The sequence below is a fragment of the Manacus candei genome, unplaced genomic scaffold (genome assembly GCF_025592945.1).
Source record: "Manacus candei isolate 608988 ecotype Guabito, Panama unplaced genomic scaffold, ASM2559294v1 h1tg000007l, whole genome shotgun sequence".
Lineage (NCBI taxonomy): Eukaryota > Metazoa > Chordata > Aves > Passeriformes > Pipridae > Manacus > Manacus candei.
Window position 1 is genome coordinate 4578004 of NW_026138055.1, and position 12466 is coordinate 4590469.

A 12466-nucleotide genomic window follows, 5' to 3' on the forward strand; every position below is an offset into this window, starting at 1 on the left:
AACCATGCAAAATGCTCTGTAGATAAAAAACCCCAACAAAACAGAGAGATGGTGTTTGCTTTGCACATTTTTTTTTTCTGTAGCATGATGTAGCTAAGCTGCTTTGTAGTTGCTGTACACACACAGGATGGCACTGAAGAGGTGTCAAGGCAATGTTGTCTCACTGCATTGAGTGACTGGGTGATAAATTGGCAGATGAAATTCAGCAGTGATAAGTGCAAAGTAATGTACAGGGGAAAAAATAACCCCAGCCATACATACACAGGCACTCTTTCCAGCTACCACTTCTGCTGCAGGAGATCTGGAGGCTGAAGTGGAAAGCGCTCTTAAAATGTCAGTATGGGGCTAAGAAGTGGTCAAAAAGAGGAACTGAATGTTAAGAATTAGTAGCTCCTCCCTGAGATGACAAGGAGACCACCAAAGTCATAGGACTCTGTCACTCAGATGCTCAGAGTTCTTCAAAGTCCCCTGGCCAGGCAGCTCTTGCCTACTTCAGATCCAGCAAAATTCAAGTCATTTTAGTAGAATTAAAGTTTTAAAGAAAGTAGTGTTTTCTTGTAAAATTAGAAAGGCTAGAGAGAATGGTAATAAAGTTTCCCACTGAAAACAGAGAAAACGACATGAGCTTGAAAGAGAGACATCTGAAGGGCAATCCAGTTCAAATCTGGAAAATACTCTTAGAATCATAGAATGGTTTGGGTTGGAAGGGACCTTAAAGATCATCCAGTTCCAACCCCCCTGCCATGGATAGGGACACCTTCCACTATCCTAGGTTGCTACAAGCCCCATCCAGTCTGACCTTGAACACTTCCAGGGACAGGACAGCCACAGCTTCTCTGGGCAAGCTGTGCCAGGGCCTCACCACCCTCACAGTAAAGAATCACTTTCTAATATCTAATCTAAACCTGCCCTCCCTCAGTTTAAGGCCATATCCCCTCATCTTATAATGATGGTGAGAAGGTCAAAATAATAAATTTACAGCCTCTTATTCAGGAATAAGCAACACTTATTCAGGAATAAGACTTGAAATTGGTTTTAAACAGTGAAGAATTATCCTGTCACAGCACATTGTGGAAAGAAAAACCACAAATGGGGCTTAAACTCCTAGAGAACAGGACCACTGGTAGTTACTAAGTGGAGTAGCTTGGACACAACCTTGAGTTCCAGAAATCTCTATCTCACTAGTTGCTGAAAAATTACAAGGTAAATAGGAAAAGAATACAGGGTCTATTTTTACACTGTTTTACTAAGCATGCAGTCTTAGCTGCTGGAGACAAAACACAGAGCTAGATGGATCCAACTGTGTTTTTTATATTCTAAAAAAGTAACAGAAACAGTCAAGGATATGATAATGCTGACAGAGTCAACATTAATTTTACTTGCTTTATCCACTCTAATCTCCAGACTGAGCCATTTGCAAAAAATCATAATCCATATCTGGCCAAAGAATGTGGGATTATCCCAGTGAGCAGAAATGTAAAAGATGAAGTATTCACTTTTTGAGCATGTACAGACACAGATTTTGAGGCACTACTTACTTGTTTAATCTGAAAAGAAGAAACTTTGTCACCCAAGCTTCTGCAAAGGCTGCAGGACTGAAGCAGGGGGGTTGTATTTTGATGGTTAGAAATCAGAGCAATATGACAGGGGGTGAAATCTTTTGGTTAGACTGCTTCAGTTGTGTTGAAATTCACCATGGCTGCTTCAGCACACTCGAGAGGCCACTTCTGCTTACAGATTAAATCTGGAGATAGGAAGCAGGTGCAGACTGAAGATAATGAGCAGCTCAGGATTTGAAGGAGATGGGCTAAGCCTGTGCTCTCGGATATCAGTAACAAACTCCCACTCAGTCCTGTGGGAGCAGGTCTGCAGCACTGCTTGCAGAGCCTGCAAGTAGCAGCTGTTTCATCACCTCCTTTGGTATCCTTTCCAGAATTTCAGCTTCCTCCAGGTTTTGGCACTCTACAATTACTTGGGTTGAGGGAAGATGCTCACAGCCTTTAGGAAGCACAGGGTGCATGGCCCAAATAGCTCTGGGGCCCACGGGGCTAAAGGGTGAGACTCCAAGAAGGACATTGTCTCAGTTGCTCTTAATCTCTTATTTTGGCAACACCATTTTTCTGTGTCTAAATAATATATTATTTTGTGACCTTTCCTAAAAGAAATCTTTAATGCTTAAAACCCTGCTATTGTTGACATTCTCATAATTATCTAGTTTGAAGGACACTTTTCTGCAAACAGTGGAATTCAGGGTTTTTTTCACCTTTATTTTAGCGATAATGTCTGGATGCATATAAATCCAAAGTGCTGATTTTGATATTCCTGATTTTTCCTGAACACGGATTAGCTTGCTTTCATAACTGCAGAGATTCCTGTTTTACTGCAAGGAAAACATATGCTAGGGCAACTTAATCATAATGAAAATACACTTCCCAATATGAAAATTAATGAAAATTGGGGGAAGCTGCTGTGCACATGACACAGTTAAGAGGATGGGGATAAGAAGACACAAGGAAATTGTATAACATAAAATGCAGGACAGATAAAGCACAGTGGATGCTCTTCCTACTCAGAATATTAAAATAACACATCATGCTAAGGGAATACATGTAAATGGAGACAATGTAAGATATCCTACCAGGCTTAATTCTTAAAACAAAAACCAACAAGTGTATAGTTTGATTTAAAGCCTAATTAATTTGTATTGTTACCTCTTTGGTTCCATAGCTTGCTTTCTCTTCTGCACAGTGCCTAAAGCAGTGAGATCATGGTCAGGGATTGATACTTTAGACATAAGGACAAACCAATAAAAATAATAATAAGTTACCTATTACTATTTAAAAACAAAAGTAGAACTAAAGCAGAAAGCCTGAAAGGGGTCTAAACCAGACATGCATTGAGACATAAGTCAGTCCTTCATTAAGAGACCAGGAAGAAACTGTTCTGTTGCAAGTAGAACGATCTCCAATGCATTGCTCTTTGCTATTTGCACAGACAAGGTGGGATATGCTATTGATTTTAAACATTACACCATTTTTTTCTGCTATTATTGGAAAGTGCTGCTATAAATGGCACACATCTTTTTATATATTTTTAACTAATGGAGAATTATTCCTTATATAGACTTTTATTGGGTATTTAATAATTATATGGGAGTCTTCTAGTTCTCCATTGCACCCTATAGATTTTCAAAGCCATCTTTACAGAAACCTCTTTAAGTTTCTGTATCACCCTATTGATTAAATCACTCTGTATTACATTCCAAAGCAAAGAGACCACAGAAAATCAGCATTAGCCTCTGACACTGAGCAGCCTCGGATGTACAGCTGGAAGAGAGAAAATAGCCCTTCCTTTAATAAAGTGTGCCTTGGGGGCATCTGAGGGCTTTCTCTTCTTTTTAAAATCATGACCAGCATCAGCTTTTTTTTCACTGTAAACGTGACATTCCTTAAGAGTCCTACAAATGTACCTTCTGGCCTCGTTTGCAATGTGGAGATCTTAATCAATGTGCAACCTTAATCACCTGTTAGCCTGAAGAAGAGATGAGCAACAACTGAATCCATTCCAGATGGAGCTCACTGCAAAGGATAGTTCGTGTGTCAGTGGTCAGAGATGGGAATGTTCTGGGAAGCTCCATCTCCCAGAGCAATCAGCCCCCCTACAACATCATCCCAGGGGGCATTTGAGGATTTGTCACTAAAACCATGGCGAGGTATACTGGCACTGTGCCTGCCCCACTTCTCTCTGCATCCCATTCCACCCCTCCCATCCCATGTCACCCCTCCTTGCTCCCATTCCATCCCACCTCTCTGCTATCTTCACCCTCATTCCACCCCACCCCTCCTTGATCCTATTCCATCCCATCCCCCCCCACATCTCCCTACTCTGTCCCCCCTGACTTCACCCCATCCCAGCCCATCTCACCCTCAGTGTGGGGGGGCTGACACCCTGAAGGAGGGAAGCTTTGCCACAAGGACACAAATCGCTGCCGGGTTCCTACCAGACTCTGCTCTGTTCACCTGCACATCCCCTGTCCTCACTCACCTGTCCCTGCACATCCCTTGTCCCCGCTCACCTGTTCCCTGTCCCGCCTCACCTGTCCCTGCACAGTCCCTATGCTGGCTCCCCTGTCCTCTCTTTCCTGTCCCCGTACGGCCCCTGTCCTGAGGGGGTCCCCTCTCACCTGTCATCTGTTCCCAGTTCCCTCTCCCCTATCCCCACACAGCCCCTGTTCCAACTCACCTGTCCCTTGTCCCGCTCACCTATTCCCTGTCCTCACTCACCTGTCCCCTGTCTCGGTTCATCTGTTCCCGCACATCCCCTGCAGCCTGCCCCTGTCCCCTCTCCCTGTCCCCTCTCCCAGTTCACTTGTCCCTGCACATCCCCTGTTCCCTATCCCAGTTCATTTGTCCCTGCACATCCCCTGTCCCCTGTCCCGGCTCACTTGTCCCTGCACATCCCCTGTCCCTTATCCCAGTTCACTTCTCCCTGTACATCCCCTGTCCCTTATCCCAGTTCACTTCTCCCTACACACCCCCTGTCCCGTGTCCCGGCTCACTTGTCCCTGCACATCCCCTGTCCCGGCTCACTTCTCCCTGCACACCCCCTGTCCCCTGTCCCGGCTCACAGGTCCCTGCACATCCCCTGTCCCGGCTCACAGGTCCCTACACACCCCCTGTCCCCTGTCCCGGCTCACTTCTCCCTGTACATCCCCTGTCCCCTGTCCCGGCTCACTTCTCCCTGCACATCCCCTGTCCCCTGTCCCGGCTCACTTCTCCCTGCACATCCCCTGTCCCCTGTCCCGGCTCACTTCTCCCTGTACATCCCCTGTCCCCTGTCCCGGCTCACAGGTCCCTGTACATCCGCTGTCCCCTGTCCCGGCTCACTTGTCCCTGTACATCCCCTGTCCCGGCTCACTTCTCCCTGTACATCCCCTGTCCCCTGTCCCGGCTCACAGGTCCCTGTACATCCCCTGTCCCCTGTCCCGGCTCACAGGTCCCTGTACATCCCCTGTCCCCTCACCGCCGCCTCCTTTCCCCCAGACCCGTCGCGGAGGCGCGGGACCCGAGGGGCGTGGCCAAAGGCACGAAGGAGGCGGGGCCAAGGCGCTCCTCGCATTCCCATTGGCGGCTCCTCCTGCCCGTCCTGCCCCTGTCCCGGGCGGGCGCGCGGCGCTGTCGCGCGGCGGGCGCGGGTGCTGTGACAGCGGCAGCGACAGCGCGGAGCGAGCGAGCCGCAGGTGAGGGCAGGGCCGCAGGTGAGGGCAGGGCCGCAGGTGAGGGCAGGGCCGCCGCCGCCGGGGCTCCCTCCTTCTCCAGCGGGGCCGCAGCGCTGCCCCGCCGACCCGCGTTATGCAACCGCCCCGCGGCCGCGCTCACCTCGGGGTCCCTCCACCTTCGCGCGGCTCTCGGCGCGATGCGCGGCGAGCCCGCGGCTGCCCGCGGTCGCCCCCACTTCGGGGCGGTGCGTGCCCCGCCGGGATGCGGAGGAGCGGGGTGAGGAGGCAGTGGGAGCGATGGGAAGGGGGTTTGCAGCGGTGCGAACCCGGACCAGGTACTCGGGAGCTTCGAGCTGGAGTGCGCTGGGAGCCCGAATCCCTGCGGGAGACTCTGCACGGGCGGCGTTGAACTTGGCTGCGGCATCCAGGGGGGACTGGCTTTCGAGTGAAAGAGGGTTGATTTAAATTAGATATTAGGAGTAAATTCTTTGCTGTGAGGGAGGTGAGGCGCTGGCAGAAGTTGCCCAGAGAAGTGGTGGATGCCCCAGCCCTGGAAGTCCTCACGACCAGGTTGGACGGGGCTCTAGACAACCTGGTCTAGGTGAAGGGGTCCCTGCCCATGGCAGAGAGTTGGAACTGGATGATCTTTAAAGTCCCTTCCAACCCAAACCATTCAGTGATCCCACACCAGTGTCATTTGATGCTTATATAACAGGTAGCTCTTCAAAGTTACTGGTTTGTTCAGGTTTTTTCCCCCACCTCTCCTAGATTATTTTGCTACTCTTTAAAATACTGTGGTCCTTTGCTGCTTGAGTTTGAAGTTTAATGAAGTTTCTTAAAAGGAAAATGTATTATAGGTTTATGCAGCTGAAAGAAATCATACAAACGAGAATTGTAGTTTAAGCAGGGATTGTGCTTTATATCAGCTTCTGTCTTAGGCTTTCAAGTTTTGTCCTTATAAATGGTTTGCTCTTTGTTTAGCTTTTTAGATTGTCTCCTTTGTAGAAAAGGAAAATTCTTTTTCTATGAAAATACATAATTACTGTGAAGAAACTACTGCATTTATTCTTACAGTAAAACTAAATTATATGGTTGCAGGTCATTTCTGAACAGATGAAAGTCTGAATACTGTGAGAATATAAAACAATGACTAAAACTGCAAACACACATAACAGTAAGCAAGGACAGAAGAAGATCTTCTGTAGATGATTGGCTCTATTGACTAGTAACTGGTGCCTTTAACAGCAGGAACTATTCCATCCTCCTTAAAGTTCTGAGAAGTTGTCAGCTAGGTGATCTAGTTTCTGTCCTCTTCCAAATATTGTAGTGTGCATTCAGATTCAGTGGCTTGGTCTGTCATTGTTTGTGTTGAAAATGTTTGTCATTGCACTGGTGTCCTTAATGGCTTTTTTAGGTTATAAATTACTCGTGTGTGCCAGCAGGAAATCCTTTTAGAGGAAACTTTGGAATTTTATTCCAAGTCATCATGGTGCTTTGAGTCTCTTCTAGGAGTTAAAGCACTGTGAACAGCTCCTGTTGCAGGTAGTTCTGACATAGGTGGTTTTTTCCTTTTTTCCCCCCTTCTAACAGGGAAAGAGAAAGTAGGTTTTGGTAAGAATTGGGGTATGGTTATGAATTTCAGGTTACAAGCTGTTAAACGAGTGTTCCACTGACCCCTGTGTGAGGTGACAGCTCTGGCTGAAGGCCAGCGAAGCTCTAATACCCCTTATAAAACGGGCTTGCTTTAAATAGATTAGCATAGAGGCCAAGTGAAGGTAATCAGGAAGCTTGTTCTGGTTTCTTTGTGTTTGGGGAGGCTTTTTTTTTTTGTTCTTTGAATACCTTAATGTTGCCATGGTAACTGTGGTGCCCGATTGATCGGAGCTCAGCTTCTTGACGGTAAGAACAGCACATGAAATCTTCACACCTGGCATTGGTTGCTCCAAAGTATCACCTTCCAGTTGTGGAATGTGACTGGAGTCTTGGCTTAGTTGGGCTCACCAGCATCTCCTGGCTTGTTTTCTCCAGGGTTGGAGATGCAGATGCTCAGCAAGCCAATGCCAACTGAGTCCCTTTGCTGGTCACAGGATACATCCCTGGCGTGGGAGGCACAGCTGAACCTTTGGTGCATTGTGCACATCTTGGGCTGCTTGAGCTGGCCAGTCCTGCTTTAGAGGAATAAAACTGAATAGTCCCTTTGGATGTTAAAAGCTTCCAAAAATAGTTACAAAGTCTCAGCTAAATTTAATACGGCTAGAATGTCAATGGAAAGGATTAGAACATTTGGGATTTGCACCAGTTAGCATTTAGAAAAAAAAAAAATTAAAATCCTCTTCCTCATATCTGCCACTTTTGTAAGAGGAAAAGTGGAGATTGACAGTGACTGTTTTTGTGTGGTGCCAGCCAAATTGGAGCTAAAATGTGAGTGGACACCTGTACTGGTGATTTTGATTCCTGGAAGGGGGATAATCATTGCCCAGGTGGGAGACCAGGGGTGAAGGCTGAGGAGGGAAGGGGAGGGGGTGACTTTAGTTCATATTGCTTTTGAGACTGCAAAGGTTCATTAATATTGTCATGTGAGGTCCTGTTCTGCTCTTTCTAATTAAGCAAAAAGCCTCCATTTAAGTCTGTTGGAGCTTTCCACAGTAAAGAATTAGCACCATTAAAAATAATGCTCATCTCCAGCACTCATTGTGCAGAGTGGAATGGAATTTCAGTAGGTTACTGTGTGACCTTCCCTGTTACACTCATTTCTCCTTACAAAGTCTTCAGCGTGGGTCCAGTTGACTTCAGCAGGAGTTGCATCCCTAGGCTGACACTACTGAAACTGGTGACTGCTGTTGTGAAGTCAGTGAATATTTCAAGTAAAGCCTGATTGTTTCAGTAAAATCTTACTCACTGGGTTTGATTTCCCTCTTCTCCCACTGCCCCCCACCTTTGAATTATGGTAAAACTGGCTTTTTGGGGGTTGGGTTTTTTTTTGCAATAGGAACCAAGATGGAATCCCTATGCTTTTCCTGGACTCTTCTAGAAGAGCAACTGCAACTTGCTTTGGGTTTTTTTTCCCCCAGCATTTTCTTAATTCCTGCAGGTTACGGTTTCCAGGTTTGCACTCAGGACTCAATAATACTTGTAGTTTATAGCGATTATATTTAAAGCTTCTATTTGTAACATTTTGTTTGCTTTATTCTATTTTTAGTCATGTTGTTTGTCATGGCAAGCAGTGTTTAATAAAAAAAAAGTAAAGTTTCCTAGTGATTTCAAGAGATATGTGCCTGTTTCTTGATGTCCCTCGGGGACTCTTTTTAAAAACTCTTAAGACAGGAAAATGTTCACCAAGGAAATGCCGTATTAGTTTCCATGAAAACAGTGGATAAATCTGTATGTGGTATATAAGGCACTGGTCCATTCAAACACTTCATGTACTCATTTTGTTGAATGAAGATAATTTTTTTCTGAAGAGTTTGGCTCTGCAGGGATCTAACTTCATGGGAAGAGGTACATCTATGCCCTTTCAGTTTTACACTAAATAAGTGTAATTTTTCAAATAGAAACTTCAGTGAGCTATTGCTGTTTGCCAATGAATATAATTTTCTGCTGGTCTCTGCTAATTTTAATTAGAGGTGTGCTGTGTCTAAAAATAGTGAGGTAACAGCATGAGCACAGAGCTCCCACTTGGAATCTCTACAGATCATTTGGACACAGTATCTACAGTGTTGAACTGACACGACCTGATCTGTTCCAGTGGTAAGGGTGTTTGCCTCACGTTTTGAGCTATCCCAAATAAGGAACCCTTGAACACCTGGGCCATAGGAGGAGAAATTTGAAATAACTTACATCAGTGTAAAGTGATGTGTAGGGTCTGGAGGGGAAGGGGCTGCACTCTTGCTGCACTCTTGGGGTTCTCTGTTTTGTGTGATGTATTTTCTGACTTGAAACTTCAGGGTCAAAACCTTACACCAAATTCAGAAATAACACAGATAACATTTGGGTGAACTTTAAGTAAAGGGAATAAATGGATGTGGCAAGTGATCAGCATTAGCTGGAGGTTACATGAACATGGGCTCAGGCTTGATTATGTCTCAGTATCTCAGACTTCTTAAGGGATCCTGCTACAGAGTTTGCTGGTGTGATCCCAGTTCAGATCTTGGATAATTTATCATCAATATTGATGCTGGATGATGCCTTGTTGTTACTGCATTATTTTTTCATGATGTTGCCTCTTCTGTTTGAAATTCTGTGTGACAGCTTCTGATATCTTAAGTATTTGAAAAATTTCCTGATTTGGGAATGGAGAAGCAAATGCACAATTCAGTTTGAACTCACTGCATTTTAAAAATAAAATAAGTATGGTTTACTCTTATGTGGATGTATTTTTTTAAAATATAAAATTTTTTTAATAGTGGGGCAAGTTAACTTATTTTGTCAGAAACTGTGGAAAGGAGCTTTAATATAAACAGAAATGTGATCCAGTGATTGTATTACAGTTACATGAAAGATTACTTTTAATTGGGTTTATTTTATATGGAAATCCAGTTGATGGATTATACATGATTTGGGATTAATTGTTTTAAGGGATTTGAAGTGTAAATTCTTTTGTTCTAAATTAGTAGAATAATTGGAAAGAAAATATTTTTTTGCCAGAGGACTGCCTGGAGTGGCTAAGTAACTTCAAAGAAGCCACGAAACACTACTCCCAACAGAACACCTGAACCTTAAGGTGATTAACAGACATAATAAAGCATACATAGTTATGATTTTTACACACACATATATATAAAATTTTGTGTGTGTGACATTATTAATATGTAATATTACTTATAATGTGGAAAAAGGTAAGATTTCTGGCTCATGACTGGCTGAGGATAACTTCTGATATGGTGATTTATGAAGTTCATGCAGAGCTGTGGAAACTGGGATTATAATTTCGTGAATGCTTTAAGTAGATTTGTGCTGAAAAGTGCAATCCTGACCTTTGCTGTTGTCTGCCCATTCCCAAACTTGGCCCTGATTTTTCTGGTTGCTACAAATATTTATGCAGTCATGGAGTGACTCAGGTCAGTTACCTACTAAATAGACCTACCTAGTGGACTTAAACCCAAACTTTTTTTCCCTAGACCTGGTCTTTTCTTGTGACTGAATCAGTCTGTGTGGTTGTGCCATGAATCTGAGCAGAAGATGCTTTCTCCACTAGAAAAGGCAGCATTGGGCCTTTCCCAGCATAGGGAAGTGACTTGGAAGTCACTTGGCTTGGAAGTGAGCAGCCCAAGGTGTGTGACAGATGATGTTGCATCTTTTGGCAGAAGTACTAGTTTGTCCAGTCAGAGTCTGAATTTACAGCCCTAGGGTTTAAAGTGTGACAACACATGTTGTTGATTCAGGTATGTTTGTCCCCTCTGATTATGGTTGAGCTCAGGCTCATAGGCAGTTTATTTCTCTTGGGGAACATAAATGTATTTTATTAGTGAGATTTCCCTCACTAGTGGTGCTGGGCTTAATATTGTGCAGTACATGGCCCTTGTATAAGACAAAGTAAACTTTCTGAAACAATTGTTATTTCATACAGATGTCCTTAACTGTGCAGGTCCCATCATAAATTGGGCACAGGATATAATAATCAGTTGATTATTATATAAGTTGACTTGCTAGTGGAGGGAACACACTGGGTGTATCTGAAGTGTAGAAAAGGCACGTGCAGGTATACACACCTACCTACAAGGTGGAAAAGAGATGGTTAAAAGATGTGTGACAGTGACTTTCTTAAAAAGACTTGTCCAATACCAAAGCCCTACCAGACAAATCTGTCTCAATAATTGGCTGAAAAAAGAAACAGGCTTTTCCTGTTCAAGAGCTCTAGCTGAGCAAAACTGCTGACGTGATGTAAGTATTTACTAACTTCTAATCTTGGCTGCTGTAATATATGCTAATTTTGTTACTGGTTAAAAACCTGAGCTTCATGGTTGTAACTTAAAATCCTGTTCTGTTTTGTTGGTTGTCATAGTAGTTTTGCTGACTTCCTAGCTTGAAAAGTTTCCTATCTAGTACTTTCCAGGAGAGGAAAAATATGGCTCTTCCAGGAGGGAAAAATAAACAACTCTTTAGTGAGGAAACCTATAGACTTTTCTGACGTCTGTTAATAGACTGAGATTGTTTTCTTCTCTGCACACCCTAATAGCTTTGTTGTGCATTGGGAAAGGAGGTATGAAACTTGTTAGCTGCCATGAAGTTAGCTTTAATGTTCATAATCCAAATTCCTACAAGTTTTGAGTGTCAGCCTGTGTGACTATCAGTCAGTACCTTCCCCGACTGCAAGTCGTTTGCCTGTTGTGAATGAAATGCTTCATACAGACTGACAGAAGCCTGCTCTGCCATGAAAATTATGTTTTGTAACACACTGGGTTTGAGGTTTATTTTCATAAACCTAATGACACAGGCTAGACGTCATGACAAACACACTTAGAGATGGTTATTCTTGAAGGAGATGATCTGTTACTGCTTTTTGGTAGAGAAAGTATTACATTCTGAAGTGAAATTTCTGGCTGCTGTGAGGATTTCTTTATAGTACTTGCCTGGATATGTTTACCCTGAAATGTACAGTAGTACCAGGCTTAAGAGAGTTGGTTTAAATACCAGAGGCAATGTTGTGTCATACTGAACCATTTCCTCTGTCATTTGTTTGGGCTTGTTTTTTTTCAGTTAGAATTAAGTTCCTTGACTGAGATTAGTTGGAGATAGTTGTGCTAATATCGGACTGACATGATGAAAAAAAATAGCATGTATTTGATAGCTGCAAAACCTGTCCTCAGGTTAACACAGTAAAAAGAGTCCTGAGGCTTTCATACTACACCTGCTTCCTCATAGCCCTGCATCCTTGTTTGGTTTAACCCCCTCCTTCATAATTTACATGCATAGAGTCCAGAACTAGAAAACAATTCTGGTTTTAGCTGTGTAATATACTTTACTACCTGGAGAAGGAGGACAGCTAAGATCCTGTGACCTACCAACTCTCTGCACATCACTGTGTGCACTATGAGTGGTGTTGCTGTCCAGCAGAGACCTCTGGACGAGTCCTGAATTACCCTGGTGTGACCTTGTGGCTTGGGCTGGATGACCTCTGCATCCCCCTTCCAGCCTTAGTGATTCTGACTAAGACTGGCTAATAAATCTGTCTCTCACGTGATTTGGGAGCGTGTTAAGTGTGGACTCTGCTCCAAACTGATACTTTTAAGCATGACTTCAACTTGGTTT

The 12466-nt window shown here is 44.0% G+C and overlaps 1 protein-coding gene across 2 annotated transcripts in view; it reads left to right on the forward strand.

Annotated features, from left to right (window-relative positions):
- Positions 1-5196: 5196 nt before the first annotated feature.
- Positions 5197-12466, forward strand: part of RCAN2 (regulator of calcineurin 2) — an 87026-nt gene continuing 79756 nt past the window's right edge. Inside the window, exon 1 of one of the 2 annotated variants that reach the window (XM_051811818.1) lies at positions 5197-5239. The gene's annotated coding sequence lies outside the window, so the exon portion shown is untranslated. Of the gene's footprint in view, positions 5240-9537; positions 9939-12466 lie in introns of those variants that run through there. The other variant, XM_051811828.1, reaches the window with a different exon arrangement.